Source organism: Rhinopithecus roxellana, chromosome 3, assembly GCF_007565055.1.
Source record: "Rhinopithecus roxellana isolate Shanxi Qingling chromosome 3, ASM756505v1, whole genome shotgun sequence".
NCBI classification, from domain to species: domain Eukaryota; kingdom Metazoa; phylum Chordata; class Mammalia; order Primates; family Cercopithecidae; genus Rhinopithecus; species Rhinopithecus roxellana.
Window position 1 is genome coordinate 163,546,905 of NC_044551.1, and position 20,028 is coordinate 163,566,932.

The following is a 20,028-nucleotide window of genomic DNA, read 5'->3' on the forward strand; positions in this document are numbered from 1 at the left end:
ATGGAGTTTCACCATGTTGCCCAGGCTGGTATTGAACTCCTGAGCTCAAGTGATCTTCCTGCCTCAGCCTCCCAAAGTGTTGGGATTACAGGCATGAACCACTGCACCTGGCCAACTTTTATTTTTTTGATATATATTAATATATTCCTGTTGTTTAACTTTTGCAAATAATGAATATGTATTACTTTTTAATATTACTTTTACAACCAGAATGAAATCTGTTTTCATTACAAAGGGAAAACAACCCCACAGTTCTACTGGGAAACTTGTAAGCCAGCATTTGGTTGAGGTCTCACTGATAAATGGTGAGTTATTACCCTTATGACCTCCTGCCTCCTCATAGTCTGCAAGTTAATATTAATATTCTATATTGTAAATAAAAATGTGAACTACATAAACTATATATATTTAAAGTGAATTGTGACTACATTTAGGATTTCTAGATGAGATGGAGCTTGCATTTGTCTGGTTTATCGACTTGGATAGTTATTTCTATAATTACTATAATCCAGCAATAACAGGACAAATGAAAGCTACCACAACAGGAAGGAATTAAAAACCGCAATCATTTTGTTGCCATTTTTGTTATTGCCATAGGTGGTAAGATTGATTTCCTTTTTGAATCCAAGGAACTGAGCTATAAATGACCCTTCCAAGGTGAACAGAGGGAGAACGCCTTCTATGCAGTCAGCATTCTCTACCATCCATTCTGTTAGACTGCAGGTCTGCAAGGAAAAGGGCCTACCTGGTATGTAGATTGAGTCGTGGCTAAACTGGGGCATCTACTTGGGCACCTCTACAGCCCCTTCAGTATCCTTTTTCCTCTGAGGATGAATACTCTTCTATTCCCACCCTCATTTTCTTTATAATATCTGCTTTCAGAAAAAGTCTGAAATGTGCTTATAATGTGCCACCACCTAAATAGGGAACAAACCTAGGGCAGTGTTGGGGCTGGAATGATCAAATCTGGCACAGTCTCTAGACCTTGACTAAATATCTGAAGATGAGAGCTCCAAGACAACCTGCCCCTAGCCCCTATATCTATATAGAGTCATGAATTTGTAGCTATAATAAAATATTTTACCCATAAAGTTCTGGCCGTATGGATGTGGGTGTTTTTATGACTTTGTGGGTGTCTTCTCTTCCATGTTTGGCCTTGCTTTTTATGCCCCTATTTCTTTTTCTCTCTTCATTTCTTTTCTATTCTCTTTACTTTTTCCTCTTAACTGGCCATAATATATTGCAAAAGCTGATTTCTTATTGACCTTATCAAGTAATTATTTTTTCTATATACTTTAAGAATGAAACTTGGCTGGCACTTATTTGGAGGCTAGGGGTCAACTATGTTTTGTATTCCATTATCACGAATTGATATTGCATTATTCATTTATAGGATTATTTCTCCCAATAGGGTGTAAACACCCTGAGAGCTGGGCCTTGGTCTCATTCTCTGCTGTATTCCAATGGGGTCCACTCTGCAGCAACAGCAGAGGTCCTTCATTTACCCTTTCCCAATCCCAATCCTTTCCTTTTCCCCTGAAAGTAACTACATCTTGAGTTTTATGTTCATTGCTTTCTTGCTTTCTTTATAGTTCTGTTACCCATGATGCACCTCTAAACTCTTGACGCTTAATTTACCTTCTAACTATATACATCTTTTAGGTCTCTTCTACTCTACCCCTTCCATCCCCTTTGCTCCATCTTTTTCTACTTACTTCTGAAAGAAACTGGGTTGTTTTATTTGACTTGTAGAGTTTCCCACATCTGTATTTTGCTGATTGCATTCCCATGTAATTTACACTTGTCTGTCTTCTGTATTTTCTATAAATTGGTAGTGAGACTATGGGCTTGATCAGATTCAGGTACAATTTTCAGGCTAGACTCCTTTGTAGGTGACTTGTAGAAAATATGCAATAACTGTCTCTCTGTGTGTGATGTTGGCAACCATTGATCCGTTAATTCATCAGGAATTGAAAACTTCTCTACTTCTACTTGCTTACTTTGTATAGAAAAGATAATAAATGCTTAATGAAAGTGCATCTTTAGGTATACAAAATATATAAAACAAATATATACAAATAAGAGCACTTACTAACCATAGACCTACAGCGAAAGATCTACTAAAAGACACACTTCAGTTAGAAGAACAGTAAACCCAGGGAGAAAAAATTAAATGTGAGCAAAGAAATCGATAAATTAAGTTGGTAAGTACAATTAACTATCAATATAAAAAATAATTTGAGGGTTAAAAATAATGTGGGGGCCAGGCACGGTGGCTTACGCCTGTAATTGCAGCACTTAGGGAGGCTAAGATGGGCAGATCACCTGAGGACAGGAGTTTGAGACTAGCCTGGCCAACATGGCAAAAACCCATCTCTACTAAAAATACAAAAATTAGCTGGGCATGATGACATATACTTGTAATTCCAGATACTCGGGAGGCTGAGGCAGGAGAATTGCTTGAACCGGGAGGTGGAGGTTGCAGTGAGCTGAGATTGCACCATCGCACTCCAGCCTGAGCGACAAGAGTAAAACTCCATCTAAAAAAATAAATAAATAAATAGAAACAATAATGTAAGAGTACTTACTAGGTAATTAAAGCTTATTTAGCTTTGTGTCTTGTTCAGGAGAATCAAAAAATACTGTGTATGTAACTGGAGACTTTATAGGAAAAATGTAGAGATAAATATTCATGGTAAAAAAAAATAGAAATGCTATGATAGCTTTAAAACCAACAAAGAAGGAAAGAAGAATATAGAAAACTTAATCAGTCCCAAAGAAGTGAGAGGAATAAAAAGAGAAAAAGAGAAAAAGAAAAAGGATAGTAAAGCAAAGACCTAAATAAGATGGTAAAAATAAATTTAAATATACCAGGATGACTAACTATATAAGTTAATTAAGTAGAATTCATTTACTAATAGATAAAAATCATCTCATTTGATTAACAAGCAAGCAAACAATAGTGTAAGTAGTTCAAGGAGCCCATTTAAAACCATCCAGAAATTTCAAAATAAAAGTAAAGAAAAAATAACAATCAAATACAAATTTAAAAAAAAAGAGAATGCAGAAATGCTAATAACATATAGTGGAATTAACAGCAAACACATAGAATTATTTTTCTTTTCTTTTCTTTTTTTTTTGAGACAGAGTCTCACTCTGTCACCCAGGCTGGGGTGCAGTGGCACGATCTCGGCTCACTGCAACGTCCGCCTCCCAGGCTCAAGCGATTCTCATGCCTCAGCCTCCCAAGTAGCTAGGATTACAGGCACCTGCCACCACGTCTGGCTAATTTTTGTATTTTTAGTAGAGATGGGTTTTTGCCATGTTGGCCAGGATGGTCTCAAACTCATGACCTCAAGTGATCCCCCCCAATTCAGCCTCCCAAAGCGCTGGGATTATAGGCATGAGTCACAAATAAAATTTAAGATGAAAAGCATCATTTGAGGTAAAAATGAAAACTTTTTAAATGATAGAATAATTTAAGTCAGGCGTGGTGGCTCATGCCTGTAATCCCAGCACTTTGGGAGGCTGAGGTGTTCGGATTTCTAGAGTTCAGCAGTTCGAGACCAGCCTGGGCAATGTGACAAAACCCCATCTCTACAAAAAGTACAAAAATTAGCCAGGCTTGGTGGCGGGTGCCTGTAATCCCAGCTACTTTAGAGGCTGAGGTGGGAGGATTGTTTGAGCCCAGGATGCAGAGGTTGCAGTGAGCTGTGATCAAGCCACTTCACTCCAGCCTGGAGGACAAAGTGAGACTTTGTCTCAAAAAAAAAAAAAAAAAAGAAAGAAAGAAAGAAAGAAAGAAGGAAAGGAAAGGAAAGGGGAAAGGAAAAGGGAAAGGAAAGGTGAAAGGAAAGGCAAAAGGAAAGGCGAAAGGAAAGGCAGGGCAGGGCAGGGCAGGGAAGGGAAGGGAAGGGAAACTTAGTATGAACCAGCACATCCCTAGCTGTGGTGGCTACAGGAAGAAACTCCTGTTTGAGAAAAGCAGAGGGAAAAGTAAAGGGGACTTTGTCTTGCACCTTAGGTAACATCTTGGCCACAGTGGGTGTATAGCAAATAAGAAGGCTCTTAGAGTCCCTGAGTCCAGACCTAGGCTCTTGGACAGCATTTCTGGACCCACCCTGGGCCAGAGGGGAGCCTACTGCCCTGAAGGCTGTTTTTGTTTGTCTGTTTGTTTTGTTTGTTTGTTTGTTTTGAGATGGAGTCTCACTCTGTCGCCCAGGCTAGAGTGCAGTGGCGCAATCCCTGTTCACCGCAACCTCCACCTCCTGGGTTTAAGCCATTCCCCTGCCTCAGCCTCCTGAGTAGCTTGGATTACAGGTGCCCAACACCACAGCCAGCTAATTTTTGTATTTTTAGCAGAGATGGGGTTTCATCATGTTGGCCAGACTGGTCTCGAACTCCTGACCTCAAGTGATTCTCCCACATTGGCCTCCTAAAGTGCTGGGATTATAGGCATCAGCCACCACGCCCAGCCTGAAGTCTGTGTTTTTTAGTAGAGTCAGGGTTTCACCATGTTGGCCAGGCTGGTTTTGAGCTCCTGGCCTCAAATGATCCACCTGCCTCAGCCTCCCAAAGTGCTGCGATTATAGGCATGAGCCACCATGCCTGGCCTAATCATTTCAATTGATTCTGAGAAAGTATTTGATAAAATTCAACATCCCTTCCTGATAAAACCCTCAAAAAACTCTGTATAGAAAGAGCATACTTCAACACAATAAAAGCCATGTATGATGGACCCACAGCTAGTATCATACTGAACAGGGAAAAATGAAAAGCCTTTCCTCTAATATCTGGAAAAAGACAAGGATCCCCGCTTTCACAATTGTTATTCAGCATAATACTAGAAGTTCTAGCTAGAGCAGAACTTCTAGTAGTTCTAGCTAGAGCAGAACTTCTAGTAGTTCTGCTCCTACAAGAGTTCTGCTCAAAACAAGAGAAAGAAAGGTCATCCAAACTGGAAAGGAAGAAGTCAAATTATACTTATTTCCAGATAATCTGATCTTATATTTGTAAAAAACCTTTAAAAATGCACCAAAAAAGTATTAACAATTGACAGACCAGTAAAGTTGCAGAACAAAAAATCAATATACAACAATCAGTAGCATTTCTATATGCCAACAATGAACAGTCTGAAAAATAAATAAAAAAGTAATCCCATGTACAATGGCCATAAACAAAATTAAATACCAAAGAATTAACCAAAGAAGTGAAAGATCTCCATAATGAAAACTATAAAATACTCAAGAAAGAAATTGAAGAGGATACCAAAAAATGAAAAGATATTTCATGTTCATGGATTGGGAGAGTGAGTAGTGTTAAAATGTTCACACTACTCAAAGCAATCTAGTTTCAATGCGATCCCCATCAAAATACCAGTGACATTTTTCACAGAAACAGAAAAAGGAATCCTAAAATGTGTATGAAACCACAAAAGACCCAGAATAGCCAAAGCAATCCTGAGCAAAAAGAATAAAACTGGAGGAATCACATTATTTGGCTTCAAATTATACTGGATAGTAACCAAAACAGCATGGTATCGGCATAAAAACAGACCACTCAAACAAAGTAAAAAACCCCGAAGCAAATCCACACACCTACAGTGAACTCATTTTTGACAAAGGTGCCAAGAACATACACTGGAGTAAAGGCAGTCTCTTCAATAAATGGTGCTGGGGAAACTGGATGTCTATGCATGGAAGAATGAAACTAAACCCCCATCTTTTGCCATATATAAAAATCAAATAAAAATGGATTAAAGACAAATCTGAGACCTCAAACTATGAAACTACTACAAGAAAACGTTGGGGAAACTCTCCAGGACATTGGTATGGGCAAAAATTTCTCGAGTAAATATCCTACAACCACAGGCAACCAAAGCAAAAATGGACAAATGGGATCACATCAAGTTAAAACGCTTCTGCACAGCAAAGGAAACAATCAGCAAAGTGAAGAGCCAACCTGCAAAATGGGAGAAAATATTTGCCAACTACACATGTGACATGGGATTAATAACCAGAATATGGAAGGAGCTCAAACAACTCTGTAGGGAAAAATCTAATAATTCCATTTAAAAATGGGTTAAATATTTGAATAGATATTTCTCCTAAGAAGACATACAAATGACAAGTATGTGAAAAGGTGCTCAACATCATTGATCATCAGAGAAATACCAATCAAAACTACAATGAGATATCATCTCACCTATGTTAAAATGGCTTTTATTCAAAAGAGAGGCAATAACCAAATGCGGGAGAGGATGTAAACAAAAGGAAACCTTTGTACACTGTTAGTGGGAATGTAAATTAGCACACCCGCTATAGAGGTCCCTCAAAAAACCAAAAGTAGAGCTACCATATGATCTAGCAATCCCACTGCTGGGTATATAACCGAAGGAAAGGAAATCAGTATATCAAAGAAATATTTGCATTCCCATGTTTGTTGCAGCTCTGTTCACAATAGCCAAGATTTGGAAGCGATCTAAGTGTCCATCAACAGATGAATGGATAAAGAAAATGTGGTACTTATACACAATAGAGTACTATTCAGCCATAAAAAGGAATGAGATCCTGTATTTGCAACAACGTAGATGGAACTGGAGGACGTTATGTTAAGAGAAATAAGCCAGGCACAGAAAGACAAATGTCACGGATTCTCACTTATTTGTGGGATCTAAAAATTACAACAATTGGACCAAGCGCAGTAGTTCACACCTGTAATCCCAGCACCTTGGGAGGCTGAGGTGGATGGGTCACTTGAGGTCAGGAGTTCAAGACCAGCCTGGCCAACATGGTGAAGCCCCATCTCTATTAAAAATACAAAAATTAGCCAATCATGGTGGCAGGTGCCTGTAGTCCCAGTTGTTCAGGAGGCTGAGGCAGGAGAATCACTTGAACCTGGGAGGCAGAAGTTGCAGTGAGCCGAGATTGTGCCACTGCACTCCAGCCTGGGTGACAATGAGACTCCGTCACACACACACACACACACACAAAATACGTACATAAAAATAAAAATAAAAACAATTGAACTCATGGAGAAAGATAGTAGAAGGATGGTTACCATAGGCTGGGAAGGGTAGTTGGTTGGGAGGAGGTGGAGATAGTTAATGGGTCAAAAAAATAGAAAGAATGAATAAGACTTAGTATTTGAAAGCACAACAGGGTGACTATAGTCAATAATAAATTAATTGTACATTTTAAAAATTAATAACTAAAAGTATAACTGGATTGTTTATAACACAAAGGATAAATACTTGAGGGGATGGATACCCCGTTCTCTATGATGTGATGATTACACATTGCATGCTTGTATTGAAATATCTCATGTACACCATAAATATATACATCTACTATATAACCACAAAAATTAAATATAAAAAATTTTAAAAGAATTTATCAGAAGAGATAGGAATAAAGAACTATAGTTTTAAAATAAATAGAAGGGAAAATGATAGAATTAGAAGGATGATGAACCAAATCTCAATCAAGGAAGAAGATGTTAACCCTCCTCTAACGAATAGATCAAGCTGGCTGAAAGAAATAAAATTAATAAGCTTGATTGAATTGATATAAAAGAAATAGAACAGAGCCTGCCACCTGATGGGCCACAAGATATCGATTCCCATAAGCCATATAGTGGGCAGGGCAGAATCTGGGTTGCTGAAGCCTCTGAACTGTGACAGACTGTATTAACATTAATCAAGCAAGGACATGGGGAGATGGAACTCTCATGTATTACTTGTGGAAGTCTAAATTGTTATAACCATTTTGGAGAGCTCTTTGGCATTATCAAAGTTGGAGATATGCATTCTCAGCTATTCTACTTGTAAGTCTATACCCTAGAGAAACTCCCATGTGTGTGCGTAAGTAGATAGGAACGAGAACATTCCTTGCAGCATTATTTTCAAACCTGGGAAAAAACTGGAACTAACTAAAATGTCCATAAACAGGAAAATGGATTTACTAAAATGAAATTCTAAATAGCAGTTAATTGATATAATGTATAAATATGAGCTAAACTACAAATATATACTGTGATGAGAAAAGAGAGACTGCAGAATGTAGAGTAATGATAACACTAAAAATGTTTTAAATGTACTGTATTATATTACATAAAATTAGTCAGTAAAATAATATACTAATTTAATTTAACTAAAATTAAAAATGGTTTTCTTTTATGATAATGCGGAAAATTACTCTGAACACCTAACTCATGCGTCACTCAATGTTATAAGTTAAACACTTATAAACATTATGCATCTTACATTTTAACGTCCTTACTCTTCTAAAGGTCAAAATAATGCTGACCTAATAAAATATTTCGTATCTCTGATGTAGCAACAATTGATTACATGTGAATACAATAGAAATGAAAAAAACAGCATGAAGTAATTTGTGAGTTCAATTACATTATTTGCTTTTCAAAAAAATCTGTTATTTTTTTCAAGAAAAAAAGTATACTTTGAATGTCATTCTAACTCTCCAAACAACCTTCTACTCCTTTCAAAGTTATATACAAATAGGCCAGGCATGGTGGCTCCTGCCTGTAAACCCAGCAGTTTGGGAGGCTGAGGCAGGCGGACCACCTGAGGTTGGGAGTTCGAGACCAGCCTGGTCAATATGGCAAAACCCTGTCTCTACTAAAAATACAAAAATTAGCTGGGCATGGTGGCATGTGCCTATAATCCCAGCTATTTGAGAGGCTGAGACAAGAGAATTGCTTGAACCCAGGAGGCTGAGGTTGCATTGAGCTGAGATTGTGCCACCGCACTACAGCCTGGGTGACAGAGCAAGACTCTGTCTCAAAATAAATACATAAATAAATAAATATATAAATAAATAAATAAAGTTATATACAAATAATTGATGTAACAACTTTAGATTTGGATTATTTTCTATACTGAACACTCTCATTTAGTGTAATAGCTGAAGTGTCAGGACCACATGTTGATTTTAGCTGAATTGTCCTTCACTTTATTTTCATTTATAAATACACTCAAGTAAAGTCAGGTTTGCATGACTTAGGCAGAATTAATTAGTCAACAATTGCACCTTTATTGAATGTTATCTCTGCAAGGTACTGTAGGAAATTCAAAATAAATGTAAGATATTTTCCTTATTCTCAAAGAATTTAAAATCTAATCCTAGGCTGGGCATGGTGGCTCATGCCTACAATTCCAGCACTTTGGGAGGCTGAGGCAGGAGAATTGCTTGAGCTTAGGAGTTTGAGATCAGCCTGGGCAACATGGTGAAACCTCATCTCTATAAAAAATACAAAAATTAGCTGGACATGGTGACACATACCTGCAATCCCAGCTACTCAGGAGGCTAGGGTGGGAGGATTGCTTGAGGCTGCAGTGAGCCGTGATTGTGCCACAGAACTGCAATCATAGAGGTAAAACCAACAGAGAACAATAAAACCACATGTGGTCTACCTTGTATGTTATGTGTTATGAGAATTTAGAGAAGTGAGAGATCAGGGTGGGCTCTGGTAGCAGTTGATAAAGGATCATGAAATGAGTGAAATCCAAGCTGGGTTTTTAAAAATAAGAATTTACTCCAGTGCAGAGATGGAATTTAAAAGTAAGACTTTCCTTACGTTATGTTCTTGTTCCATATCTGAGGAATATGAACTTCCATCAACCATTGTACTGGATTTAAAAGCAACTCAACCCATTAAATATTGGACCAGCGGGGAACCTTGGGGTTGGATAACTCGGTGCTTGGTTCTTTCTCTGCCCCAACTCTTTACTAGGCTGGAAACCTAAATTGGAGTAAAGATCATGCCATCCTTCTTTCTCTCCCCTCAGAATCTGATATAACCTATGGCAAGGAGATATACCCATTCAGATGTGCAAAAGTGAAAACAAGAATTTACTAAACACGTATTGAGGTTTAGTAGACATGGACAGTCAGGATTCAGAGGGTCTGTGAAATGGAATGTCAGGCTTGAAATCTGTTCTCTCTGGCTCTGCCATGCCTTTCCTCCCTTTCTTTTTCTGTCTCAGTTCCTTGTCTTTGTTGTGTGGCTTCCTCTGCTCACTTGAAGATAACCCAAAATGTCAGCCTTGATCTATCTAAACTTTGTTGATTGGTTGTTTTTTTTTTTTTTTTTTATAGAGACAGGGTCTCCTTATGTTGCCCAGGCTGGTCTCAAACTCCTGGGCTCAAGGGAGCCTTCAGTCTTGGCCTCCCAAAGTGCTAGGATTACAGGTATGAGCCACCACACCCAGCCAGATCTATTTAAAGTTTAAATGCACATTTCCTTTGCTTTTGTGAGTTCATTCCTTGGAATTTGTACTGTAGATACTCATACAAATGTGCAAAAATTAATTGTATCAATATCTTTGGGAAAAAAACCGAAAGCAACCTAAATGTCCATTACCAAAGGACTATGTAAATAAATTATGGTATACACATTCCATTTTTTGGTGGGGGGTGGGGGGAAGGAATCTCGTTCTGTCACCCAGGCTGGAGTGCAGTGACACGATTTCAGCTCACTGCAACCTCCATCTCCTGGGTTCAAACGATCCTCAAGCTACAGCCTCCCAAGTAGCTGTAGCCGAGATTATAAGCATGTGCCACCACGCCAGCTGATTTTTTTTTTTTTTTTTTTTTTTTTTTAAGTAGAGATGGGGTTTCACCATGTTGGCCAGGCTGGTCTCAAACTCCTGACCTCAAGTGATCCGCCCACCTCAGCCTCCCAAAGTGCTGGGATTACAGGCGTGAGCCACTGCGCCCAGTCAAATTATGGTATAGTCATTCAATACATTTCTAGTGGTCACCAATATTTCTTTTCTTTTTCTTTCTTCTTTCTTTTCTTTGTATTTTGAGACAGGATCTTGCTCCTTCACCCAGACTGGAGTACAGTGGTGCGATCACGGCTCATTGTAGCCTCCGCCTCCCAGGCTCAAATGATCCTCCCACCTCAGCCTTCTGAGTAGCCGGGACTACAGGCATGAGCCACCACACCCGGCTAATTTTTTTTGTATTTTTTGTAGAGATGGGGTTTTGCCATGTCGCCCAGGAGGTTCTTGAACTTCCAGATTGAAGCAATCCGCCTGTCTTGGCCTCCCAAGGTGCTGGGATTATAGGCGACAGCCACTGCACCAGGGCACTGGTCACCAATATTTCTCTATTACTTCTTCTGAGTACATGGAATATACATGTCTTCCCCTTTGAGGTTTAGCTTACCAATGTGATTTGCTTTGGCCCCTGAAATTTGAGGAACATTTTAGCAGCCCATTGAGACTCTCCATGCTTTCTTCTGCTGCAGCAATTGTAGAAACACATATTGGGATGGAGGCCCATGAAATGCTAAGCATTCCAGACCACTGATAGAGGACAGCAGATTTCATATGCACAAGAGGTAAACTTGTGTTCTGTTAAGCCACTGAGGTTTTGGTGGTGTTTATCACGGCATAACCTACATCATTTTGATTGACACTGTATACTGTGCAGTCAGTAAAATAAGTGTATGATATATATATATATGTAATGAAATGGAAAATGTCTAAGGTATATTAATAATAAGGGGCATGGCTATATAGAATTATTCTATTTGAAATTTTTTTTCAAAAAAGTTATCTATAGAAAAATAAAGACTGAGGAACTCTTCCAAATTAAAGGGACTTAAAGAGGCTGACAAATAAATGGAGTATAAATCTTGGATTGGATCTCGGACTAAAAAAAGTTTTTTCTCTTTTGCTGTAAAATATGCGAGTAGAGGCTAGGTGAGGTGGCTCACGCCTGTAATCCCAGCACTTTGGGAGGCCGAGGTGGGTGGATCACAAGGTCAAGAGATGGAGACCATCTTGGCCAACATGGTGAAACCCCATCTCTACTAAAACTACAAAAATTAGCTGGCTGTAGTGGCATGCACCTGTAATCCCAGCTACTTGGAAGGCTGAGACAGGGGAATTGCTTGAACCCGGAAGGTGGAGGTTGCAGTGAGCTGAGATTGCACCGCTGCACTCCAGTCTGGTGACAGAGTGAGACTCCATCTCAAAAAAATAAATAAATAAAATAAATTTAAAAATGCTAGTAGAGTAACTAGTGAAATTTTAATAAGGTCTGTAGATTAGGTAATATTACATTGATGTTAATTTCTTGATTTTTATACTTGTGCTTTGCTTATATAGGAAAATGTCTTTGTTTTTAGGAAACACACTGATGTATTTAGTGGTCAAGTGGCATCATATTTGCAATTCAATCTCAAATTGTTCAGAAAAAAATATATAGAGAGAGGATAGTAAAACTAAAATAGTAAAATGCTAATTTGAGGAGTCTGGGTGAAGGGTATGTTTTTTGTGCTATTTTTGTCATTTTTCTGTAAGTCTGAAATTATTTAAAAAAAAACCCAAAAAATCTTTCTACATACATATATGTGCTTATGTATGCTTAGAATTTTTTTTAAACTATAGGATATGGTTATCTTTGGGTAGGTAAATGGGTAGATGAAACTGAAGTCATGGGGCTGAAAGTAGACTTTTACTTTTCTTTGGGTACTCTTGTATTCCACTTGAATTCCCTAGAGATAATAAACGTTTGTTGTGTTCAGGCACAAAGTTTTGAGGTGATTTGTTTTGTAGTAGTAGATAATAGATATAGTAGTAGATATAGATAATATACCAGATGACTCCCCGCAAAATAGAAACTGTTGTCGGAGAAAGACAACAACCTAAACCACAGCCAAAAGAGTAAGAAAATTTATCAAGATTCAATTTATAGCAAGAAATAGAATTCCTGGAAACATTAAGCATACGTTTCTAATTTTATAATTTAGTAGATAAATTTTAAATAAAGGGTGGCAATGGTGAAAACTGAATTGGTGGTCTAGAAAATTAAGTGGAAGTAAGATTTCAAAACACAGGGAAAAATAGTAGAAGAAAGATTTAAAAATACAGAGAGGAAATAAGCAATAGAAGTGGTGAAAAAATACAAAAGACTTGGAAGATAGGTAGTGAAGATGCAACATGTAAATATGGTTATCAGAGGCAGAAAAGAAACAAATGGAGGAGAGCAATAATTATACAAAAAAGAAGAAGAAAATGTGTCTGAGTTAAATAACAATTTGAATTAAAAGATTAAAGGTTTAACTGAGTTTCAGTTAGTTGTTTTTGTTTGTTTGTTTGTTTGTTTGTAGACAAGCTCTCACTCTATCATCCAGGCTGGAGTGCAGTGGCTCGAATATGGATCACTGCAGCCTCAACCTTCTGGTCTCAAGGGATCCTCCTGCCTCAGCCTCCTCTACAGCTGGGACCATAGGTGCATGCTACCACCCTGGCTAATCTTTTTTATTTTCTGCAGAGATGGAGTCTCATTATGTTACCCAGGCTGGTCTCAAACCCCTGGGCTCAAGTGATCCTCCCACCTCAGCCTCACAAAGTGCTGGGATTACAGGCATGAGCCACTGTGCCCAGCTTTCAGTCAGAGTGATAAAAAATAATGGCAACAATGATAACAATGTATACCTCCATAGAGGCATATTCTGGTAAAAATCTAGAACTCCAAGAATCAAAAGTAATAATCTTAGAATCTGTTGGATATAGAGATAACATTAGTCTAAAAGGAAAAATATCACCCCGGCTTCACTTTTCTCATCAAAAACCTGAAGCTAGAGAAACTGAAGTAAAATTCACGGACTACGGAAAGAACAAACAACGCTACCCAAGTATCTTTACCCAGTTGATCTATTGTTTGTCTATCAGGGTAAAAGAAGGGTCTATTTGGGAGGCCGAGGCAGGTGGATCATGAGGTCAGGAGATCGAGACCATCCTGGCTACCATGTGAAACCCCATCTCTACTAAACATACAAAAAAAAAAAAATCAGCCAGGCATGGTGGCGGGTGCCTGTAGTTCCAGCTACTCGGGAGGCTGAGGCAGGAGAATGGCGTGAACCCAGGAGGCGGAGCTTGCAGTGAGCCAAGATCGTGCCACTGCACTCCAGCCTGGGTGACGGAGCGAGATTCTGTCTCAAAAAAAAAAGAAAAGAAAGAAAGAAAAGAAAGGTCTATGAGGATCTACAAAGATTCAGAGATCACAGAAGTGCCCCCTTTATGATACAGACAACTGAATCAGAACTACAGTAAGGAGGGACAGTACACTTATTTACTGTCAGGTAAAAATGAATCTGACTGTGATCCAGAACCCTTTGTGTGTGCATTCAAGATAAAATTAATAAAGATGAATACATAAAAATGAATTAATAAAGATTAATACCATGAATAGAAATAAAACCCAACAATCACTTTTACCAAGATGTAATAATTGAAAAGTAACTCCTATGACTAGGGGCAATAGAGGTAGCTACAAGAATGGACATGCTCATCTGTTAAGTTTGGATCTAGAAGTTCAATACAGTCCCTTGGGAACACAATCTGGCAGTACCTATTAAAATGTATTTATTTGTTTCCATTTTCTTTTATTTTTGAGGTAGGGTCTTGCTCTGTCACCCAGACTGGAGTGCAGTGGCATGTTCTCAGCTCACTGAAACCTCCACCTCCCAGGTTCAAGAAATTCTCATGCTTCAGCCTCCCACGTAGCTGGGGTTACAGGTACGCACCACCATGCCCAGCTAATTTTTGTATTTTTATTAGAGTTGGGGTTTTGCCGTGTTGACCAGGCTGGTCTTGAACTCCTGGCCAGAAGTGATCCACCCACCTCAGCCTCCCAAAGTGCTGAGATTACAGGCCTGAGCCGTGGCATCCAGCCTAAAATTTTAAATCTGCATTCCTTTGCTCCTCTAATCTCACTGCTGCTAGTTCTTAGAAATAAAAGCACCAGTACATAAGAACTTGCATACAAGTTTTTACTGCAGCACTTTTGGTAGAGACCAAAAACTAAAAGTATATACCCTTCAAGAAGAAACTATTGACTAAGTTGTGATATATCCACCTCATTGAATATTAAGCAACACAGAATATTAGCTACTTAAACGAATGAATGAACTCTCTATCAATTGACTTGGAGAGATGTCCACTATGTGTTTTTACTAAGAAAGGGAAATGCAGATAAATTTATAGTATTTTATTGTGTAAAACAGTGAGGAGAAAATCCCCAAGTATATATGTTTGTTTAGAGAGTAGGGAGAAGGTATGTGAAGATACACACTGGGTTGTTAACATTTCTAGGAGTAGGGGAATGGGGTTAGAAGGAAGAGGAGAGGAGAGGTAAGTAAGATTGGGGACATAAGTAGGGCAGGGGAAATGAGCAATAATCCAGTATTCATCATAAGCATAGCACCTGCTAGAGTGGGCTGATGCTTTGCAAATAAAACTTTAAATTTGTGAAAACTAGCATTTTTTAATAGATTTTATGGTTGTTTTCTAATTATAGAGCTCTGGCAGAATGGATGTTTTACCTAAATTAGGGTTGCATGCTGTATTATTCAAGTTTAGCAATGCAAATTTTCTTCTGTAGGAAATTTAATGAACAGAAAATTTTAATGTAGTACTGAAACAATGCCAAACCAGCAGTTCGTTTGAAACCTGGCAGTCTGCCTGTTGGTCGTTATTTGCCATTCTTTCCCAAACAAATATCTCCGAAGAAATGACATTCCAAAGCCAGAAGTAGATAATCTTTAAGATTTATATACTTTTGGTTCACATAAGCTCACTGTCATGAAAATAATGGTATATATGGGCAAATGCATGGAAATTCACAGTCCACTTTTACATATTAATAATATAATGGCTTGGACTTTTTAAGCATAAAAATTGCCTACATTTCAGAGCTTGCAGTGAGTTGAGATCGTGCCACTGCACTCCAGCCTGGGAGACAGAGCGAGACTCCACCTCAAAAAAAAATATATATATATATATGTGTGTGTGTGTGTTTGTGTGTGTGTGTGTGTATTCTTTATTCCCGGAGTGAGTTCTTTCATTGATTTGTATTAATTTTTCATATTCAAATTAGGAAAAATAACTTTTAGAAAGTCATTTACTACTAAAAATAATGAAACTCTTTTAAGTAGTAAAATAGAGTATACTGGTTTTTGCTTAAAAAAGAAATTTCTTGACTGAGTGCAGTGGCTTACGCCTATAATCACAGCACTTTGGGAGGCTGACGTGGGCAGATCACGAGGTCAAGAGATCGAGACCATCCTAGCCAACACGGTGAAACTCTGTCTTTACTAAAAATACAAAAATTAGCCAGGCATAGTGGTGCGCATCTGTAGTCCCAGCTACCTGGGAGGCTGAGGCAGGAGAATCGCTTGAACTCGGGAGGTGGAGGTTTCAGTGAGCCAAGATTGCGCCACTGCACTCCAGCCTATCGATAGAGTGAGGCTCCATCTCAAAAAATATAAAAGAAAGAAATTTCGTGATAAGAATGTCTCTGTGATGAAGATTAATGTATTAACCCCCTTCATGGACATTTGCATTTATAAAGGAAAAAAAGTTTTAGGACAAAGGGATAAAATGCTATTTTCAACATTAATGAAAACAAGGATATGGCCCCTAAAAGTCAGGGAGCCGTCTACCATGCAAATAACTAGAAGCAAGAGAAGGGGGCCCTGTTGCTGGCCACCTGGCTCCCTGTCCTTAAACCAAATCCATCCCTCAGAGGCCACTAGCCAGCAAAGGCCAGAAGCAGACTCTCCCAGTTTAATCAGAGCAGTTACCAAAATCTTATTCATTTCCAACCTGATCTTTTATTACTCTGTCTCTGACTTGGACAGTGTGGTCTCCTTACCCAACACTTCCATTCCAATTCCGCATCCCTTCCCAAAATTCTGATTCTGCTTAAGACCATCTGCATGTGCTATTTGTACTTGGCTTCCAGGGTGCAGTTTGACTTTCCAGTCTCTCAGATGGTTTTGATCTGGACTGTCTCCATCTCTTTTGCAGGGCCCTTAGTCGTGCTGACAGAAAGTCACATGGGATGTGAAAATGTAATCTCAGGGTTGCTTGAAGAGTGTTGAATCGAAATGAAGCCTAAGTTGAGTGATTTTCAAGGTTAAAGGTCCTATTAGAGCCATTATATGGAAGTACTGCCAAACAGATGGTTAAATTCATTACTCAGTGTTTCTTTAGTCTGTGGGGCTTGAGGTGCAGTGCCAAACCCTGCAGCTCAGATATCTTTCAGGCTTTCCCCTCTGTACCCTGTTGACTCATTGTTTTTTTAAAGATGCAAATAATGTTAGCAAACAATTCAGCTCTCCCACTTGGACCCATGAGACAGTTTTCTGCAGATTGCATATTTCACTCATGATGTATCGATTTTATTATTGTAAATCAGAGTGTTCTCAACTTCTCCAAGTGTTGGTGGTCATTCTTGTTTGTGCCAAATTAGCAGGGTCTAAGTTTCTGTCTCTATTTCCAAGGTTACCCTCTTGCTTTGGACAGCTGATCTACTCCTGCTAATCATCTTTTGCTCTCTTATCACTTTTTTTTAATGCTTCTTTGCTTTCCTAATAACCATGTATTCCAAATGTAGGTACAGACCTCTCCCTTGATTCCCCAAAGCATAGTGAGAGCAGACTTAGTGTGTTAGTCGGGACTCTTGGTTACAAGAGACAAAAATTCTATTCAAATTGGTTTTAAAGAACAACAACAATTATGAAAAAGAAAATATGTTGGCTAAGGTATGAAAGATCCAGGGAATATATGTAGTTTGAGGCTCAGTTGGATTCTAGGGCTCAAACAATAAGATAAGAAATTGGTTACTCGGAGTAATGGAGTTTGAAAAAGAAAATAGAAAAGAAACAGGAATTGGATTCTCTTCATCTCTTTCTCCTGCTTTCTTCTGTTTTGGCTTCATTCTCATGCAGGCTTTCCTGAGTGGTAGCAGAGAAAGCACTAGAATCCCCAGGCTTATGTTCCTAGCACTTTAGCAAGCCCAGCAGAAAGAAGAAGCATTTCTTTTCCAATAATTTCAGAAAACATCCCCATGTTGGATCTTTGGCAGCTTGGCTTGGGTTCCTTGCTTTTTTTTTTTCTTTTGAGATGGAGTCTCACTCTGTCACCCAGGCTAGAGTGCAGTGGTACGATCTCTGTAGAATGAATAAGACTTAGTAATTGTTTTTTGTTTTTATTTTGTTTTGTTTTGTTTTTTTGAGACGGAGTCTCACTCTAGTTGCCCAGGCTGGAGTGCAACAGCACGATCTCAGCTTACTGCAACCTCCGCCTCCTGGGTTCAAGTGATTCTCCAGCCTCAGCCTCCTGAGTAGCTGGGATTAGAGGCGTGTGCCACCACACCCAGCTAATTTTTCTATTTTTTTAATAGAGACGGGGTTTCTCCACGTTGGCCAGGCTGGTCTCAAACTCCTGACCTCAGGTGATTCACCTGCCCTGGCCTCCCAAAGTGCTAGGTTTACAGGTGTGAGCCACCGCACCTGGCCTCCTGGCTTATTTCTTAAATAGTCATGGTGACAAGTGCTCTTGGAGGTTAGAGTGAGGGTGGAGGGGTTGGAGATGAGGAATCAAACCCACTCAGAATACATGAATGAGAGTAGGGGAGGAGTTGCTCCTGAAGGAAAATCAGCTTTATGTTTCCAGAGAGAAAACGAATGCTGAGAAGTTTGTTTGTTTGTTTTTCTTAAAAAGGCAGATGCTCACTACACTTGGACATTAGCAAAGAAAATTACCTTGCAGAAAAGGACAAAGAATCCCCCTTAAAATGAAAGCATATTGATATTCTGGCTTCTAGATCCATCTGTGCAGCGCGCTGCTCTTCCGGCTGTCACCCTTCTTAGGCCTCTGGTGCCAGGAGCATCTTTGAAATTGTAGGTGATAGATAGGGATTCTATGACCTGGAGCCCTACCCTGGATGCAGGCCCTCAACTATAGCCTTTTTTTTTTTTTTTTTTTTTTCCTAAAAAGAGGAAATCCTTTCTGCCTGCTTCTTCTCTCTTCTTCCAACCTCATAATCCTCTTTCTGCAGAGCCTCGACTCTGCTCAGAGGAAGATAAAGTTTCGCATCATTCCTCAGAGCTGTTTTTTACCTTCAATTGTCTCAAACTCTTCTGTCTGTAATAGTTTTGGGGCTTTAATTTTGTATGATCAAAGGGCCTATTAAAATGTTTTTGTCTCAAGCAAAAGTGTACTCTCAAAGCTTAACTGAGAACTGCCTTTGCCTCTCCATAAGGAGAGGATGCTTATGTCAGTTTGGACTACTGTCTACATATAACAGAAAAAAGCCAGTATCATGGCTTAAACAAGGTAGAAATTTCTTTCTCTCTCTCGCTCACTCAGTAAAAGAATTCTAGAAATAGGCACTCCAGAGCTGGTTTAGTGGCTCCAAGGTCATTGGGGACCAGAGAGTCTTCTATTTTGCTACTCTGACAGGTTACCGATTGCTGGCCATAGGAAGGGACAAAGAGGAAGGGGTAGCAAAGAGACTTCTGCTTTCTTTTAAAAACTTCTAAAGGGTTCTAGACTACCATTATGCTTGTATCTCCTTGGCCAAATGCAGTTCCACATCTAGCAACATATAGCTGTGAGACAGACAAGGACATATAGGCTTTTAAATGAGGCCTTTAACTGAGAGGAGGGAGGAGAATGGACATTGGAGAGGGCAGCTCCCAGTGATGGTGTCTGTCACATTGTTGACTTCCTGGTCAAGGACTCTGTAATACTGACTGCCCTGGAACCCACTGTGCTGCTTTGATCTCTGGAGGACCAGGATGCCTCTTCACTACCCTCTTTGCTGCTCTCAAGCCCTTATTTCAGCCGATATTTGGTAGTCTATCTATGGCTCCTAAGATTTAGTCAATATAATTTTAGGATCATACCAGAAAATAGATTCAGGCAGTATGTTTGAGAGCTCTGAAAAAATAGGTTTCAGTAATTTTAAGCAGTTGCTTACAGTTCCTATGTAAAGCTAAGAGGAAGACATGTAAAAGTCATAGAAAAGTTTTCATTTGGAATATACTATAAACATTCAACACCCAGACGGAAAATGGTTATAAAAGGGCAACGTGAGGGAACCTTTGGTAATGAAATGTTCTGTGTCTTGACTGCATTGATTTCAATATCCTGGTTGTGATACGGTTTTGCAAGATGTTACCATTGTGGAAAACTGGATAAAA

General features: G+C 39.0%; 1 long non-coding RNA gene across 1 annotated transcript; it reads left to right on the forward strand.

Annotated features, from left to right (window-relative positions):
- The first annotated feature begins 473 nt into the window (after positions 1–473).
- On the forward strand, positions 474–14,483 carry LOC115896573. Its single transcript, XR_004056494.1, has 3 exons — positions 474–748; positions 11,275–11,367; positions 14,433–14,483. It is a non-coding gene; the product is annotated as an uncharacterized LOC115896573 (long non-coding RNA).
- Positions 14,484–20,028: the final 5,545 nt, after the last annotated feature.